Source organism: Haliaeetus albicilla, chromosome 21, assembly GCF_947461875.1.
Source record: "Haliaeetus albicilla chromosome 21, bHalAlb1.1, whole genome shotgun sequence".
Classification (NCBI taxonomy): domain Eukaryota; kingdom Metazoa; phylum Chordata; class Aves; order Accipitriformes; family Accipitridae; genus Haliaeetus; species Haliaeetus albicilla.
In genome coordinates, this window is record NC_091503.1 from 1,264,806 (window position 1) to 1,278,960 (window position 14,155).

The 14,155-nt window shown below is 42.1% G+C and overlaps 1 protein-coding gene across 2 annotated transcripts in view; it reads right to left on the bottom strand.

The window, feature by feature from the left end:
- The window catches only part of SEMA5A (semaphorin 5A), a 330,300-nt gene that overhangs the window by 286,619 nt on the left and 29,526 nt on the right, over positions 1-14,155 (bottom strand). Inside the window, exon 1 of one of the 2 annotated variants that reach the window (XM_069808840.1) lies at positions 4,599-4,667. The exons of the other annotated variant lie outside the window; for it this stretch is intronic. The gene's annotated coding sequence lies outside the window, so the exon portion shown is untranslated. Of the gene's footprint in view, positions 1-4,598; positions 4,668-14,155 lie in introns of those variants that run through there. 2 annotated transcript variants of the gene reach the window in all.

Sequence of the window (14,155 nt, forward strand, 5' to 3'; positions counted from 1 at the left end):
TGTTCCTGACTCAAGCACACACTTCTAGATATGCCAAGATTCTTCTTGTTAGGCAGCCATATCCAATCAAGTATTCCTTTATTCATTTCATCAACAAATTATTACCTCAATATGGTATTATACTGTCACATTCACATTCCGAACCCCTATGCTTGTAATTTTTAGAAAATATTTCACTATTACAAATAGTCTTCCCCTTGAAGGCTACAAAGTAAGATTATTTTTGTGTTAAAGGGCAATTTTTGACACATGATGTTACAAAAGAGTCAATTAAAATGACATTTATATAAAAGGATTTGGGGGGCTGAAAACTCTTCTTTTCTCCCCTTTTCCCTCAAAAATTACTTTATTCATCTCAATGTGCTTTTCTTTTATGAAAACAGCGTTGAAGATCAGAAAACACATATCTGTATTTGAAAATGTCTGAATAAAGTCCTATTTTGACTACCCAGTTGCACAATGACTTAAGTTTTGCTTTTTTCTTTGTATGATAAAAACGTGTAAGTAAATAGTTAAGCGAGTATGAAGAAAAACGCCCACAATGATTGTATTCCCGGAAAAGATGACGCAGATTGGCTCTTGAGAGGGTGAATGACTGGGTGGTTAGCATGGCATTTCATAACCAAGGCTTCTCGCAAATCAGGTGTTAGCAGTTAATTTAGGTCTCTTATTTTGTGAATATACAAATACAAGTGCTATACACATTAGTACTGAAGTGCATGATGCAGTTGGCAGTTCAGTTTCACTTCAGAGGAGTTTTTAAAAAAAAAAAAAAAACAAACACCACCACAGACTTACCTATGAAACTCAGAAATCCACAGTAATTTGAACTGAACGTTTCCAGCGAAAAACTACTTTCTTTAAAGTCAGCTCGACAAACAATTCCTGGATGTCCTAAAAGGTGACAAAATATGCTTTTCTCCTGTCTCTGTGTATATTGCATAGTCAACATGATGCTTTCAAAAGGCTACACAAGTCCCTTGCTCAGCGCCGAGCCCCACCTTTATCATGAGACGAGATTGCACTGAACAGAGCAGTCCGTAAAACAAGTCAGGTGAACGTCTGATGCAGCACAAACCAGCGACTGATTATAGAAACAAAGTGATAGGCATTGCAATCAAGGAAAAAGCACCGAGGAAGTGACTGCAGCCAGGTCCCTTCCTCACACCTCCTTGCCACCTCCCCTGGGGTCACCTACCAGTCGGACACAATTTGCAGATGTGGCGAGCCCCCGTGCTGGCAGGCTGAAGAGGGGTGGGAAGCGGGGGGAAGCATTGTGGCCCCTCTCATTATTCTTCCAGACAGCGCTACACCCAGCCAGGCATCAAGGACACAAACATGAAACATTCACAACTCATTCATCCCCCACACCCAGAGAAGTCTGCAGGAGGTTTTATGAGAAAAGCAGCTGGATTGTCAAGGACAGTTTCCTTCTACAATAAACTCTATTTTAAGGTCTCATCGTAACTACTACCTACATGTTTTTATTTTCATTGTTTGTTTCCAAAAAAAGCTGGTCACTTTAGGACCAACTTTATTTAGGACCTTAAGGACACTACAAAAGGCAAGAACTAGCAACAGTTCATTTTGGCAAGGCTCAGCTACTGGAGTTTATCTCGATGTAGGAGGACAGGGCTGAAAAGCACTTCTTTTTAATGAAGTCAAAAACTGTTGATATGTTAAAATGAAAATTACTAAACAGATATTTCTGTTGTTTTATTTTGACAGAAGCTAGCAAGCTTGTTTTTAGAACAGTATTATCAACTATAAACAAAAGCTACTGCTTTTCACATTAATGGATTACACTTGCCAAACAGCTGCCAAAAAAAAATCATTTCAGAAATACTTTTTCCACCATCAAAAGTACAATAAACACACACAGAATAAGAATTCCTCTATGTTTCTCACCTGTAGGCATCTTTGTATTTTTATTTTTTTTAAGCTCTCTTGGATCTTAGTGGTCACAAAAATGCCAGACTGCCAGTACAAGAAGCTGTGTTAAGTCTCAGCTCAGTGAACGTACGGACAACCAAAATGCAGCCTTCCATACAGTATCCTCGCTCTGTGCCGAAATCCTTGCCAGGAGAAAGCAACTACTGCAACGCAATACAGACAGGAAAGGTACAGTATAGCACACTGTGAGCAAAGTTATTACAGGTCACATCTACATTAAGAGTGCCAGACCAGTACAGCAACTTCACCCCTTCTAATTAAGAGGCAACTACCCTGGCAAAGGTATCACAGGGTCACAGAAGGTCTGAGGTTGGCAGGGACGTCTGGAGATCACCTGGTCCTGCCTCCCTGCTCCAGCTGGGTCACCCAGAGTCGGTTGCCCAGGACCATGTCCAGGCAGCTTTTGAGTATCTCCAAGGATGGAGACAGCACAGCCTCCCCTGGGAGGTTATACTCTCCGTTAAACTCTGTATCAACACCGCAAAACTGTAACACGGGCCAGAGAAAGCCAAAGAGTTTAGGTTCCATTTTAATGCTCTGAAGGCTTTTCCTAGCAAAAATCTGTTGAGAACAAATCACACCTTTCCATCTTTCTGCACAACTGCATCAGTGTTAAGGTACATAGGGTAGACAGAAGTCATGCAGGTAGATAAAGTTGATATTAAACATCAATCTGTCCTATCACTTGTGATGCATCCCATCAAACACAATGAAGTCGATCACCATGATCCAATAAATACACTTTGTGCTTTCCAGATCATGCATAGTTATGTACTAGCAACAACGGATACCAGGCACCATGCCTGAGCTGCCCTAACACGCACAAAGACCACGAGTGGAAGTAACTAATATCATCCTATGCATCTACTCAACGCTGGCAACTACTACGTTAGTTTGGTCTACAACAGGTAGGAAGGGGTCCCCAATAATTAATCTGTGATTATGCTGGACTATCCTGAGCCAGGATGTTAGTCTTAGCATAGAGGGCCCCTATCCACCTCAGGTAGGATTATGTGGAAGATCACTGCAATGAAAAAGTAGCACCTCGTTATTTTCCATTTGCAGGGGTAGCAACTGTCTTTTTGGTGAAAGTTTCCCAGACAGCTATTGCATAACACTACTCTTCCAGTACCTGCTGGCATATATTCAGTCTACCCATATTTCTGGCAATATGTATTGTGCAGAGTCATAAGGAAGCATTAAGGTTTGGTAAAGAAATTGGTTATGATAATTTGAGCAGTAAAACTTGGAAGGAAATAAATCAGAAAACTAGGACAATGTCTTTGAAATTAGTAGGAATTAAACAGAACAATTAACAAAAGAGGGCACAATAGTTTGCAGCACTTTGTGAAAAAACTATTCAGAAAGCTACAGTCTGTGTCTATGGAAACACACAGGAACAGTTAAATTAAGCTATTAAAAATATTTAAAATACGTGTTCTTAGTGAGAAGTTACACAGACCATGAAGTTGGTCTGTGACAGATTGAGATTACTTTTCACAAAATAAGAACACCAGCTTCTCGCTGATGGAATATATTGGGCTGCAGTTCTAAGTATCAGCAGAAGTGGTAAAGACAACTGCTACATTAGAATAAGAAAAGGACTTCAAAGGCTATTATTACATCACAACAAGATTACATATATGGCTTAGAGGACATTTTCAGTCTCAGTAGACCTATGGAGAAAACTAAGAGTAAACTGAAACCAAAGGGGCTTACATTTCCTATGCTTTCAAAGTCATTTTCTCTCATAGTAAAGTTTTATTAAACAGTTTCCTTTCAAACTTTCTGACAGGTGAGCAAAGTAGTAAATGCACAGGCAACAGTTACTGGTAGAAGAATAAAGTGCATTTTTAATACATTTCTAATGGTTAGCTGGGAAGGGTGTTGGGGTTTGGGTTTGTTTTTTTTTTTCCTTCCTTTACTCAAATAACTGGGGAAAAAAAACTTCAAAATCTTGTTTGTCATACTTAGCCCTGAGCAAAGACATGCAATTTGTCTTGGAAGAGATATAATTCAAGTTGATTTAGCAATGAGTTAAAGAAACAATTTCTTTAAAGTCTTTAACCAAGACACCACTCTTCTTGAGGGAAAGGGTAAGAGGCTGTAAGAGAAGCAGCTGGGAAGCATGCTTTGTACCTCCCCACCACTAGATCTCCAAAATTAGAATCTGCTCATAGAGAAACCTCAAGAACTCTGGCTTCCTTCAGGTGCTGTACCATCCCACAGCACAAATACAGACAGTGGCTGCACAGAGCAGTTAAGAGGAGGCAGAGCAAGGGTGTCAGCAGCAATGTAAGAAGTCAGGATACAGAACATACAGGTCTGCACACGCTGTCATTTCCTGGTCAATATAAAAAGAATTGTGCCTGTGGAAACAGAATTTCCCTAGAGTCAACCTAGGACAAGAGCAGGCTTACCTGGCCACATCTGGAATCCGTGGCAGAATATAGCTATAAAGGATTTCCTACAGAGCCTGCTGACATGAATGCAAAAGCTTTTATTGCCTCCAGGCATCTTTAGCTCAGACCCCAAACGCTGTGTTGCACATCTAAAATTCTGAAGGCCAGACTGAGACTTAATAATCCTACAGTAACAATAATGTTATGGTACATAACTGTTATACTTGGCTATTCTTCACTTACTGATTTATGAGGCAAAGATGACCTGTTCAGCCCTCTGGAAAAAAACAGAAACTTCATAGGAAGAAGTGGATTTTCTCCTTTTAAAAGGCAAAGACTTCATCTGCAGATAAATAAATAACAGGATGAGGAAAATATATGGGATGTGATGTTCCATTAGCAAACATCACATCTGTTACTCATATTTTAATATCTTCACTGTCACCCTGAAGCATACCATGTGCAATTAAGAGGAAATTGCAATGCAATTTTTTAAGTAAATTATTGTCAACAGGCATACAGTGCTAAGCCAAATGCAAATCACTAAATCAATTCAGCACCAGTTTAAAAAGTTTTGATTAATCTTCAATTCATTGCTACACTATTATAATATGTTATTAAACGCACCCGCCACTTTAAGACTCCCTCATTTCATTTGTAATTACAGTAAATATTGATTGCAAGGGTGGCCTGGAGACAGCTCCAAAATGTGCAACTATGGTGCCTGGAGGCAGAGCTTAGTGACAGTATTCTGTTCCCATGACTGCCCTTCAGACAGGCTCAGCGGAGATATAAAAATCCAGTGTCTTAATTTACTGGTTTAAATGCATACCTGCGTGGATTTTGCACAATTAAGCAGAGAAATTTGTTACAGCACACATTTTTCTATAGAAGCCTTAATCAATTTTATCTTTAAATGCTGTTGTGGAAACTGTTCCAAAGCAGCTCTGAAAAGTGAATGACAGTCTCAGAGTAGAACTAAGAGCCCTGGTCACCATTAACTTTCTTCTCCCTGGTTCTTCAACAAAACCAATGCATACAGATCAGAGAAGCCACAGCCAGTTTGGCAGAGTAAAAGCTGAGCTCTTCTAAACAGAGCGAGTGACTACATCTCTGTTCCAACGTCTGCTCCTACTGTGGTACAGAGGCAAACACAACAGTCCTCCTTCATCCCATTCTCCCTTTTACATCACCCCTTCTCCTAAGGGGGTATCTCCAGCCTCTCCCTCTAACACCTACTACGCACCCTGTTCCCAAAAGGTGCAGACACTCAAAGCTTCGTCACACTCTCACCAGGTTAAGGGGAAGCCTAGCAGAGAGTCGTCATTTACAGACTTATAAGCATCTCCACACCAGCCTCCCTGCAGCCTCTAATGGGACAGCAGCTATAAAAAAAACCAAAACATTTTGTCCACGAAGCTCCCTCTACCATAACCAAATTGATACACTGCAGATTTGATCACGGTTTTTCATGCACTTCAATAAAGAATAAAAATAAGCTGAATTTTAATTTTCACACAAATAGGTTAAACAATCCTGCGAAACATATCCAGAAGATTAGCTGATGCAAAGACACAGTGTATGCCTCCTGGCTAGTTATGTAGAACGATGCAGTTCCAACTATGGGCTACGGGACAGCTTCACTTAAAGGCACCACCAACATTTGGCAGAGAATTTGGTCACACCTTGAACTCAGTCCCACTAGAAGATTTTGCAAAGTACAAATGCCACACATGCACACACCAAACCAATATATTAAAAAAAATGCACCTAAAACCAGACAGCTAGAAGGGCATGGTGCACAAATTAATTCATCCACAAGTAGTACCTCGTTACATGAAAGCGCCATCAGCACAACTGGCAATTTTATTGCCATCAGAATACAATTATCATTTGTCTCAAACATTTTTACCTAGCTATATGTGCTCTATTAGAAGCCACCATGGCTACATCTGCACAAGCCGATTAAATAGTAACAATAAATATTCCCAGGCACTGGAAATTTCATTATCCATAATGTTTGTTAGAATGACCCCAGCACGGCTCCCATCAGAGCTAGCCATCATTCATCCCAACACCTCCGACGCACGCTCCAGGAGCCAGCAGTATCCAGGAACTATTCCATGGATACAGTCCCCTTTCTGAAGGCTTGAAAGTTTAACAGTATCAGGGCAGGATGACTTGGGCTGTTTGGCTTCAGTGTGGAGAGTGGTCCTGGGCATGCTAATTTACAAGCAGAGATGTATCCTTGGAGATTTGTATTTTGTACAAAATCACCCTTAAGAAGGAAGTGGAAGCCTACGGTTCTCCTAAAGATAGGCAAAGAAGAAAACCTCAAAGTGACTGACCCTTCAGCCCATAGCAAAGAACTGTTTCCTCTAACCAAATACAGATGGGATTGGTATTTGTTTGTCATTAGACTAAAACACATCTCCCAACCCAAAACACCATGACACATACGGAATACCAGGAATTACTAAAATTACTAGCCTTCCAGTAACCGTACATGCCAAGGAGCAATCTACATGGAATTTTAAACTAACCAGTTTGTTTCGCAACTTTGATAGGATGTATTAAAGCACCGTTGGCTCTGTAACTCGTCTTCCCTCTTGCAGTCAGCCATGACATAAGAAAATGCCTAGATTCTTTCTGTCAATTATTTGAGGAAGGAGGTTGGACAACAATCAAATTAACTTTTTTTGCAGTCCATCCGTTTACGCCCTCTAAAGATTGAATGCATTTCAACCAGGAATAAAATTTTGTGTGTATGTGCGTGTACACTGAGAACAGCTGACACAAGTTTCCATAATGCATCTACAGATCAAACTCGGCTGTACTGCAAGTTCATATGATACAGTACACGCAGATGAAAAAAATCTAATTAGATTTTTTGGAACTTTGCTCTCATTAAGTACTTCAATAAAGCAGCCAAATGTCCAGAAGTGCTCAGTAGTAAGTGGATTACATTTTTTGTGGGCACTGTCGGATGCTAAGAACTTTCAGACAAGACAAAGCAGAGTCATAGCGTGATCACTTTGGCCATCTGGTGCAATGGCAATTGGCTCAAGAGCGAATAATAATTATAGCAACAGAAGTCAAAACTATAATGCTGGTATAAACACAGGCTAACATGGCGACACTGTTGCCGTCTGGCACAGGACTCATTCGCCTTCGCATCCAGCTCAGGCTGCAGAAAGCGGCCGATCCCTGTGGATCCACTCGGAATCAGTGTTTCACACAGAAACGGACCTCCTCTACCACCAGCCCTTCCTCACGCTCTTCCCCGGTCTAAGGTTCACCCGTAACTCATCTGTAACTATAGCCACACACCCTTGAAATGAGAAGGGCATCGAGCCGCTGAAAATTAATGAGCCAACAAGAAATATCCAAAGGCTATTTTTCTGGATAAAACTTTTTCCCCAATCATAAAGTTAAGGGCACAACGTCCATAACTATACCATATATATTTTGGGGTGTTTCACTTGATTCTATTTCTAGTCTCGTCTCCTGGACTGAACATCCATCAGTAGACAGAGAGCATCTTTTTGTCTAGTTTTAACTGGAAAGGAACTCGGTATCTGTGATCCAAGGTTTCTTCAAAATGCAAGCTAAACCAGTAACAATCAAGAGCTTTGCTTCAGGTAAGCGGCCCAGGACTATAACAGTAATGTAGACGCAAGCCCTCCCAGAGGGCTTCCGTGAAAAATGGCTCACCCCAACGCCAAGACCAGTAGCTCAAACCTTTGTTCAGGTCAGACTGGTACATGCCAGATCCTCTCACCTCACATCGTATTTTACTGTCGTTAGAAATACACACCCTTCCCCTCAGCTCCACAGCCCACACCACCTGCGTACCCCGATACTCCTCAGGACTGCGAGCATATGGGTTGCTCCGTGTCACAGCCAGCGGACGTACAAACCAAGCCCAGCAGGAGAAAGGAAAGCCATCCCAACCGCCCAGCTCCCCCGCCGGCCCACAGAACAAGCAAGCAGCGAGGTCAGAGGGGCTGGCACAACTCTGGCGTTCCCTCCTACCTAACGCGGGGCCAGAGGAGCGACGGTAATGGGTGCTCCTGCTGGCTGTCCCACGGCTCGTGTGACCTGCGCCACCGCCTCACACCGAGGTGACATCTACAGCTGAGCAACCAAAACGTTTTCAGTGAAATATGAACGAGAATCCTTCAGGCACCGCAGTGCAGGGCAATCGGACAAGAGAGTTTTTGGAATCTGAACAATTACATTTTCTTATCACTTTTTTTTTACCATATTGTCCTTATAAAACTTTAAGGCAACATAAAAAGCATGCAAGAGTTTATTTCTGCTCCACTTCTCTTTTTCACCATTTTCTTTACTTCACCCCCTCCACGTTCCTCTCCCTCCCTCCCCCTACACCCAGCCCGCAGAGCTGCTGGACGGCACTGCCAGCCACCAGCGCTGTCTGACACCTCACATGGCAAGATCCAGTTTTCACCCCTTTGGACTGCAGCCTCTCACGGCAACTGCAGACCGAGCGGTTTGGGGAACTTTCAGGTGAACGGTGCAGTCGCTGCCTGGGCCACGGTTATGGAAAATACAGGCTCTTGCTCGCACCGCACCGTTGCGAAGACTGTTCTCTGAGATGCTCCGCTGCTTTTGTCAACAGGGGAAGGTCAGCGCACCAAGCATCTTCCTATTGCTGCTCTGAATTCCACCTAAATTTGCTATACAGTCAACCAAGGTGGCTGAGCTAAGCAAAGAGCTTACTGCTGCCAGAGTGGGTGGACCCGCTCCCCCTTCACCCTTGCTTTGTCCACTCCTCAGAGTTCACGGCGAGGTTTCACAAGCCAGTTCAACCCTCTGAGCAACAGAAGACTGTTCTCAGGTTTGGGGGAGTTGGGTCACCAGCCAGCCTCTGTTCAATAGAGGACGACCCAGCTCACAGCCAGCACCAGGACTCCCCTTGCAGTGGCAGCAAGCACACTGATAATCTTGGGGGCATCTTGTCAGGCTGGAGAAGGAAAAGCAAAATCTATTTCCACATAATGACTAGACACCACCTAGAGCCAAGCATCTACAACACTGTCCAACTTCAGTATGTTTGTGTAAAGGCAAATATTCACCGACGCGATATTTTTACAGTCCTGCCATTTCAGTTTCCCTCTGTTCTGGAGCACAGGCCAGAGACCATCATCTTCCATATTAGTCAAAGTGGTGTAGGGTTAAACTTCGGGACCTATGATTGAATGTTGACTGACAGTTATTAAATAGATACTACCCTGCAGTTCTCTAGTAAACACACAGAAAAATTACTACCTTTTACAGCGCTTTCTGTTTGGAGTATTATGAATAACTTTTAAATGGAAGTGAGAAAACAGAAAACCTATTGACATTCTTCACAGAGACTTCCCACCATTTGTTAGTCACATATTTTGACATCTTGCATTGAATAAGTGTGTTAAGGGATGGGAGCGCAAATGTTACTTATCTCCTTTACATACTGCTGTTACAGTGGACTATTAATAGGAAGCATGTCACCTCCGCTCTGTAGTGGTTAAGGAGAAAAAAAAAAAAACACAACGTCGGGCTCAGGCCAAGCGTTTCAGTCACATCAGTAACTTGCCTAGCAATCTCCACGCTCCTGGCCACGTTCCAGTCCTTGCACTACGAGCTGATCCCTCATCATCTGCTGGTGAAAACAAAAACGTCCAGACTGATCTTGAGTGGTATCTATCATGTCGACTTTTTTCCCCTGTCAGTATAACACTTTCACTCCACAGGGTGGAATGAAGTCTGTCTCAGCCAAACTCTGGCTCCTTTGGAAAAGCTGTCATCCACCAGGTGTATGGCCCAGCTCTTGGAACAAATACAGCCTGTCCAAACTGGCTGAGATCTTTTGCTCTTGCAGATCAGCCCTTCCGACCCTCTGAGCCCCAGCTGGTTCGCCTATCAAAAAGTGAAAGGGTGTGAGCTTACTACTGCTTCAGAAAATAAGAAGTCTAACCATTAAATGCCACATTTTATTTCTGAAAGTTTCCAGATCATTTTAGCTGAATTATCCTGGATCATAAACACAGTATGTTCAGAGAACAGCAGCATATTGTATTTCAGCTACGGTTTATGCTTTCCCCACTTACTTCTCTCTTTTGGCCAAAGCCAAATGCTACGAGACAAATAGATGTATTAGAAATCACATCTTTCAACACCAGCAGTTGGCCAGCCTGCTTACAACGTGGACGTTGTGGAGCATGCTCCCTCCGATGATAAGGGGTGGAGGCGAGACCATAGATCTGGCTGCCCTGGGGATAAAACTAAGAGAGGACTGAGAGCAGGAGGCAGAGACTCTCCTGCACTAGCAGTGACTCTCTTGAGACACCCAAGGAGAGAAAGAAGCTGCTTGGTGAGAAAGGAAGAAAAGAAGAGGGATAGGAAGCTATTTAGAGGGAGGGAAATGGTTCCGTTGGGATCCATATCTCCTGAAAAAAAAAAGGCATGAGCAGAGAACTACCTACCCACACAAGATGGGGTTCATTTGACCTGAAATTTAGATTCTTTTGGCTGGTTGAAGAGACCGTCACAGCCACATGTGGCTCAGGAGGGAAAACACAAGGTGGGGAGAGGGGGATAATAATAATAATAATAATAGGGATCTTCTGGTTTGTTAGGCCTGAGATAAAACGAAGATGAGGAGGAGGACAAAACAAACTTTGACAAGAAACCAGAGATGGAACAGAAAAGAAATGGAAAGGCTGGCCTGTGAAAAAACAACTGAAGGACATTGCATTACTGAAGGAAAAAAGAATAAAAATCTTATTATCCAGGGTAGTAAATTTGGGATTAGCTGGAGCAGAAGGGAGGGAAGGACTGTGAGCAGAGAGGACAGCAAGGCTTCAGGAGGACAGATTGGGACTGCACAGCAGAGAGAGCAGAGATGGCACAGAAAGCCTGCAAAGGCAAGACAGGCTGGCTAGGTGAGCGAAAACAAGGCACTGGTGGGGGAAAAGCAAGACTGGGACAACCTGAAGAAGCAGAAGAGATAGAATATACTTACAGGCCTGTATTGGCAACAAACAAAAAAATAATCTGTGACCCAGATAGCAAAACTCAGAGATGCTGCGCTGGAAACCAACACGTTGACCCTTCCATATATAAAGGGGACATATAATAAAGACAGAAGGAGACTTTTTACCAAGGCCTTAGTGAGAGGACAAGGGCCAATGGTTTTAAACTGAAAGATTTAGATGGGACATAAGGAAGAATTTTTTTATTATGAGGATGGTGAGATGCTGGAGCAGGTTGCCCAGGGAAGTTGTGGCTGCCCCGTCCCTGGCAGTGTTCAAGGCCAGGCTGGATGGGGCTCGGAGCAACCTGGTCTGGTGGAAGGTGTCCCCCCCATGGCAGGGGGTTGGAACCAGATGATCTCTAAGGTCCCTTCCAACCCAAACCGTTCTGTGACTCTGTGATGACTTCCAACCTTCACGCTGCCTCCCCTTAGCAAACAGCCCTGAAATTCACTGGCCATGTTCTGGTCTATCCCAAAGCTGGTTCCCAGAGCAGTAAATCAGTTCCCTATAATATCCTCCAATAACTCATGTAAGGGTGGCCTGCACAATAGATCTAATCATTGATAGTGACCCATATCACACACTTTTCACACAAACACACATGATGCCTTTCTTCTAAAGCATATGACAGGCCTGCTGGATTAAAAACTAAAATAAAAATAAAGACATAATAAAAGTGGGATTTATACACTTTCTGCAGAGAGACAGAGAGAAGCGAGGAAAAAGAACAGTTTCACAAGTACAAGAGTCACCTATAACACTGGAGAACCAGTCTCTTGTAAACTTCTTCTTTGATCCTAAATCTTGTAGTAAGCCCAGATATATTACTTAGTTCAATCACATGACTAGAAAACATCAGGGTTTCAAAACCACAATAAGACAGGGCTGTCAATAGGCAGAGTCAGAAAAAATAGATTGAAAACAATGTAGTCAAGAGACGTTTGTGGCTTTTTTTAACCTTATCTAGATTAAGACGATTTAAGAAAAAAAAAAAATCAGACAGGACGACAAAAAAATTACCTGGCACCAGGAAAACATTCCTCTAGCACAGAATAAGTATTCATGTTCATTCTGCAGATACTCTAAAACCCTCCTTAAAACATTCTCTAAAGTTATGTATGATTTTCCATCCTGATAAGTTAAGCTTCCTGTCAGTCTTCTTTAAAACAGTCCTTAATTACCTACTCCTTCTTTTCACATTTTCCTTTGTTTTCATTTAGTAGTCACATAATCAAGTGCATATTTTGTACAATTGTATCACATGCATTTTCTGTCATATCTGTATTGTCCTTTACTCTTTGCAGTGCTTAAAATTTTGTACAAAATACCAATAATAATAATTAAAAAAATATTAAAGTGATCTAAGGAAATTTGTAAATTTTGAAGCTTCTTGTAAAGCTTAGAGAAGAGACTAGAGGCTGCACAAATGTAAGCTACATGTCTTGTATCAGAAATTCAGATCAATTTTTGATCAAAATCTGACACGGAGTACTTTGGAAAGTAAATACAATTTGAAATGTCACAGACAGACTGAGCAAATCCAGGTCTGCAATAGAAGGCCCGTTCCAACCCAGCAAAAAACCTGGCAAACTGTTTGCCAGAGGTACGGGTGAGGACAAGCCCTCGGCAGACAGACGGGAAGGAGCATCCCTCCTGGAACTGCCAATTTCTGATGAAGTCTTCCAAATCAGACTGAGGCACTGGCCCTGCAATTATTAAAAACAGCGAACGAAGAATGGTAACAGAGCCCTGTGTCAACTGTACATTAAAATATCAGGTGAAGAATATTAGACAATGAGGTCCTCTGAATTGGGGAAGAACACCGATTTCCACCTTCCAGCTGGCAGGCAAACCGCACTCCCCCGCTGCTTCCTCTCTTCCCCACCCATAAAATGCCTTCCACAATCTCCAATAAAAGAGACATACCAAGTTCTACAGATCTGCAACAGATGGCAACACTCATTACACTCAAGCTACCAAAAAAAAAAAAAAATATCAAATTCTGAAAGATTTGATTAATAACTCTTCCACCCACAAGAGCTTTTAAAGAAGTTTGGATCCAAAAGTGTAAGACTTCAGTTATAAAGCATCAGCAAAGTCAGGATCACTGAAAACTTGGTCTTGGTACTGCTACATACACAAAGGTTTGAAAAAACTAGTCACAAAGATGAACGAGAGGAAAACAATAGTGCAGGAAAAAATAATCTTCGATTTCCTTGCCCTCTCATCAGTCCCAATTAAAGCTGAAGAATCAAAATCCATAGCTCATCTTCTTCCTTGATGTGAAGAGCAGGAGGAAGTTCTAATTATCATGGTCAACATCAGACCTTCCAACCAAGCAGAACAAACTGCTAAACCTGAAACTCCCCCAGGTTCTTACGCACACAGTTATGAACCAAAGATAAGCAAGAGGCTGATCCTGCAGATACATCAGCTCTATTCCTCCTCCCACAACAACAACAGAGACATTAAAAAGTTAAAATTAATATTAAAACCTAAAATAAATAAATAAATGGAGGCTCAAGTAACTGAACTGTTACATTTAGGGAACAAATTAAAAGAATGACTAGATACCAACCTCTCATCTCAGGGAAGGATTTCTTTAACATGACTAATAACAACAATAATAATAATACACCTTTCAAAATCCAAGGTTAAAGGTGCTGAGGTTGTAGCCACCCACCCCAAAAAAAGATTTTTAGATCATGAAAGTCCTGGTCAACACCACCTTTGGTCAAGAAGAGCCTCTCAGGGAATGGG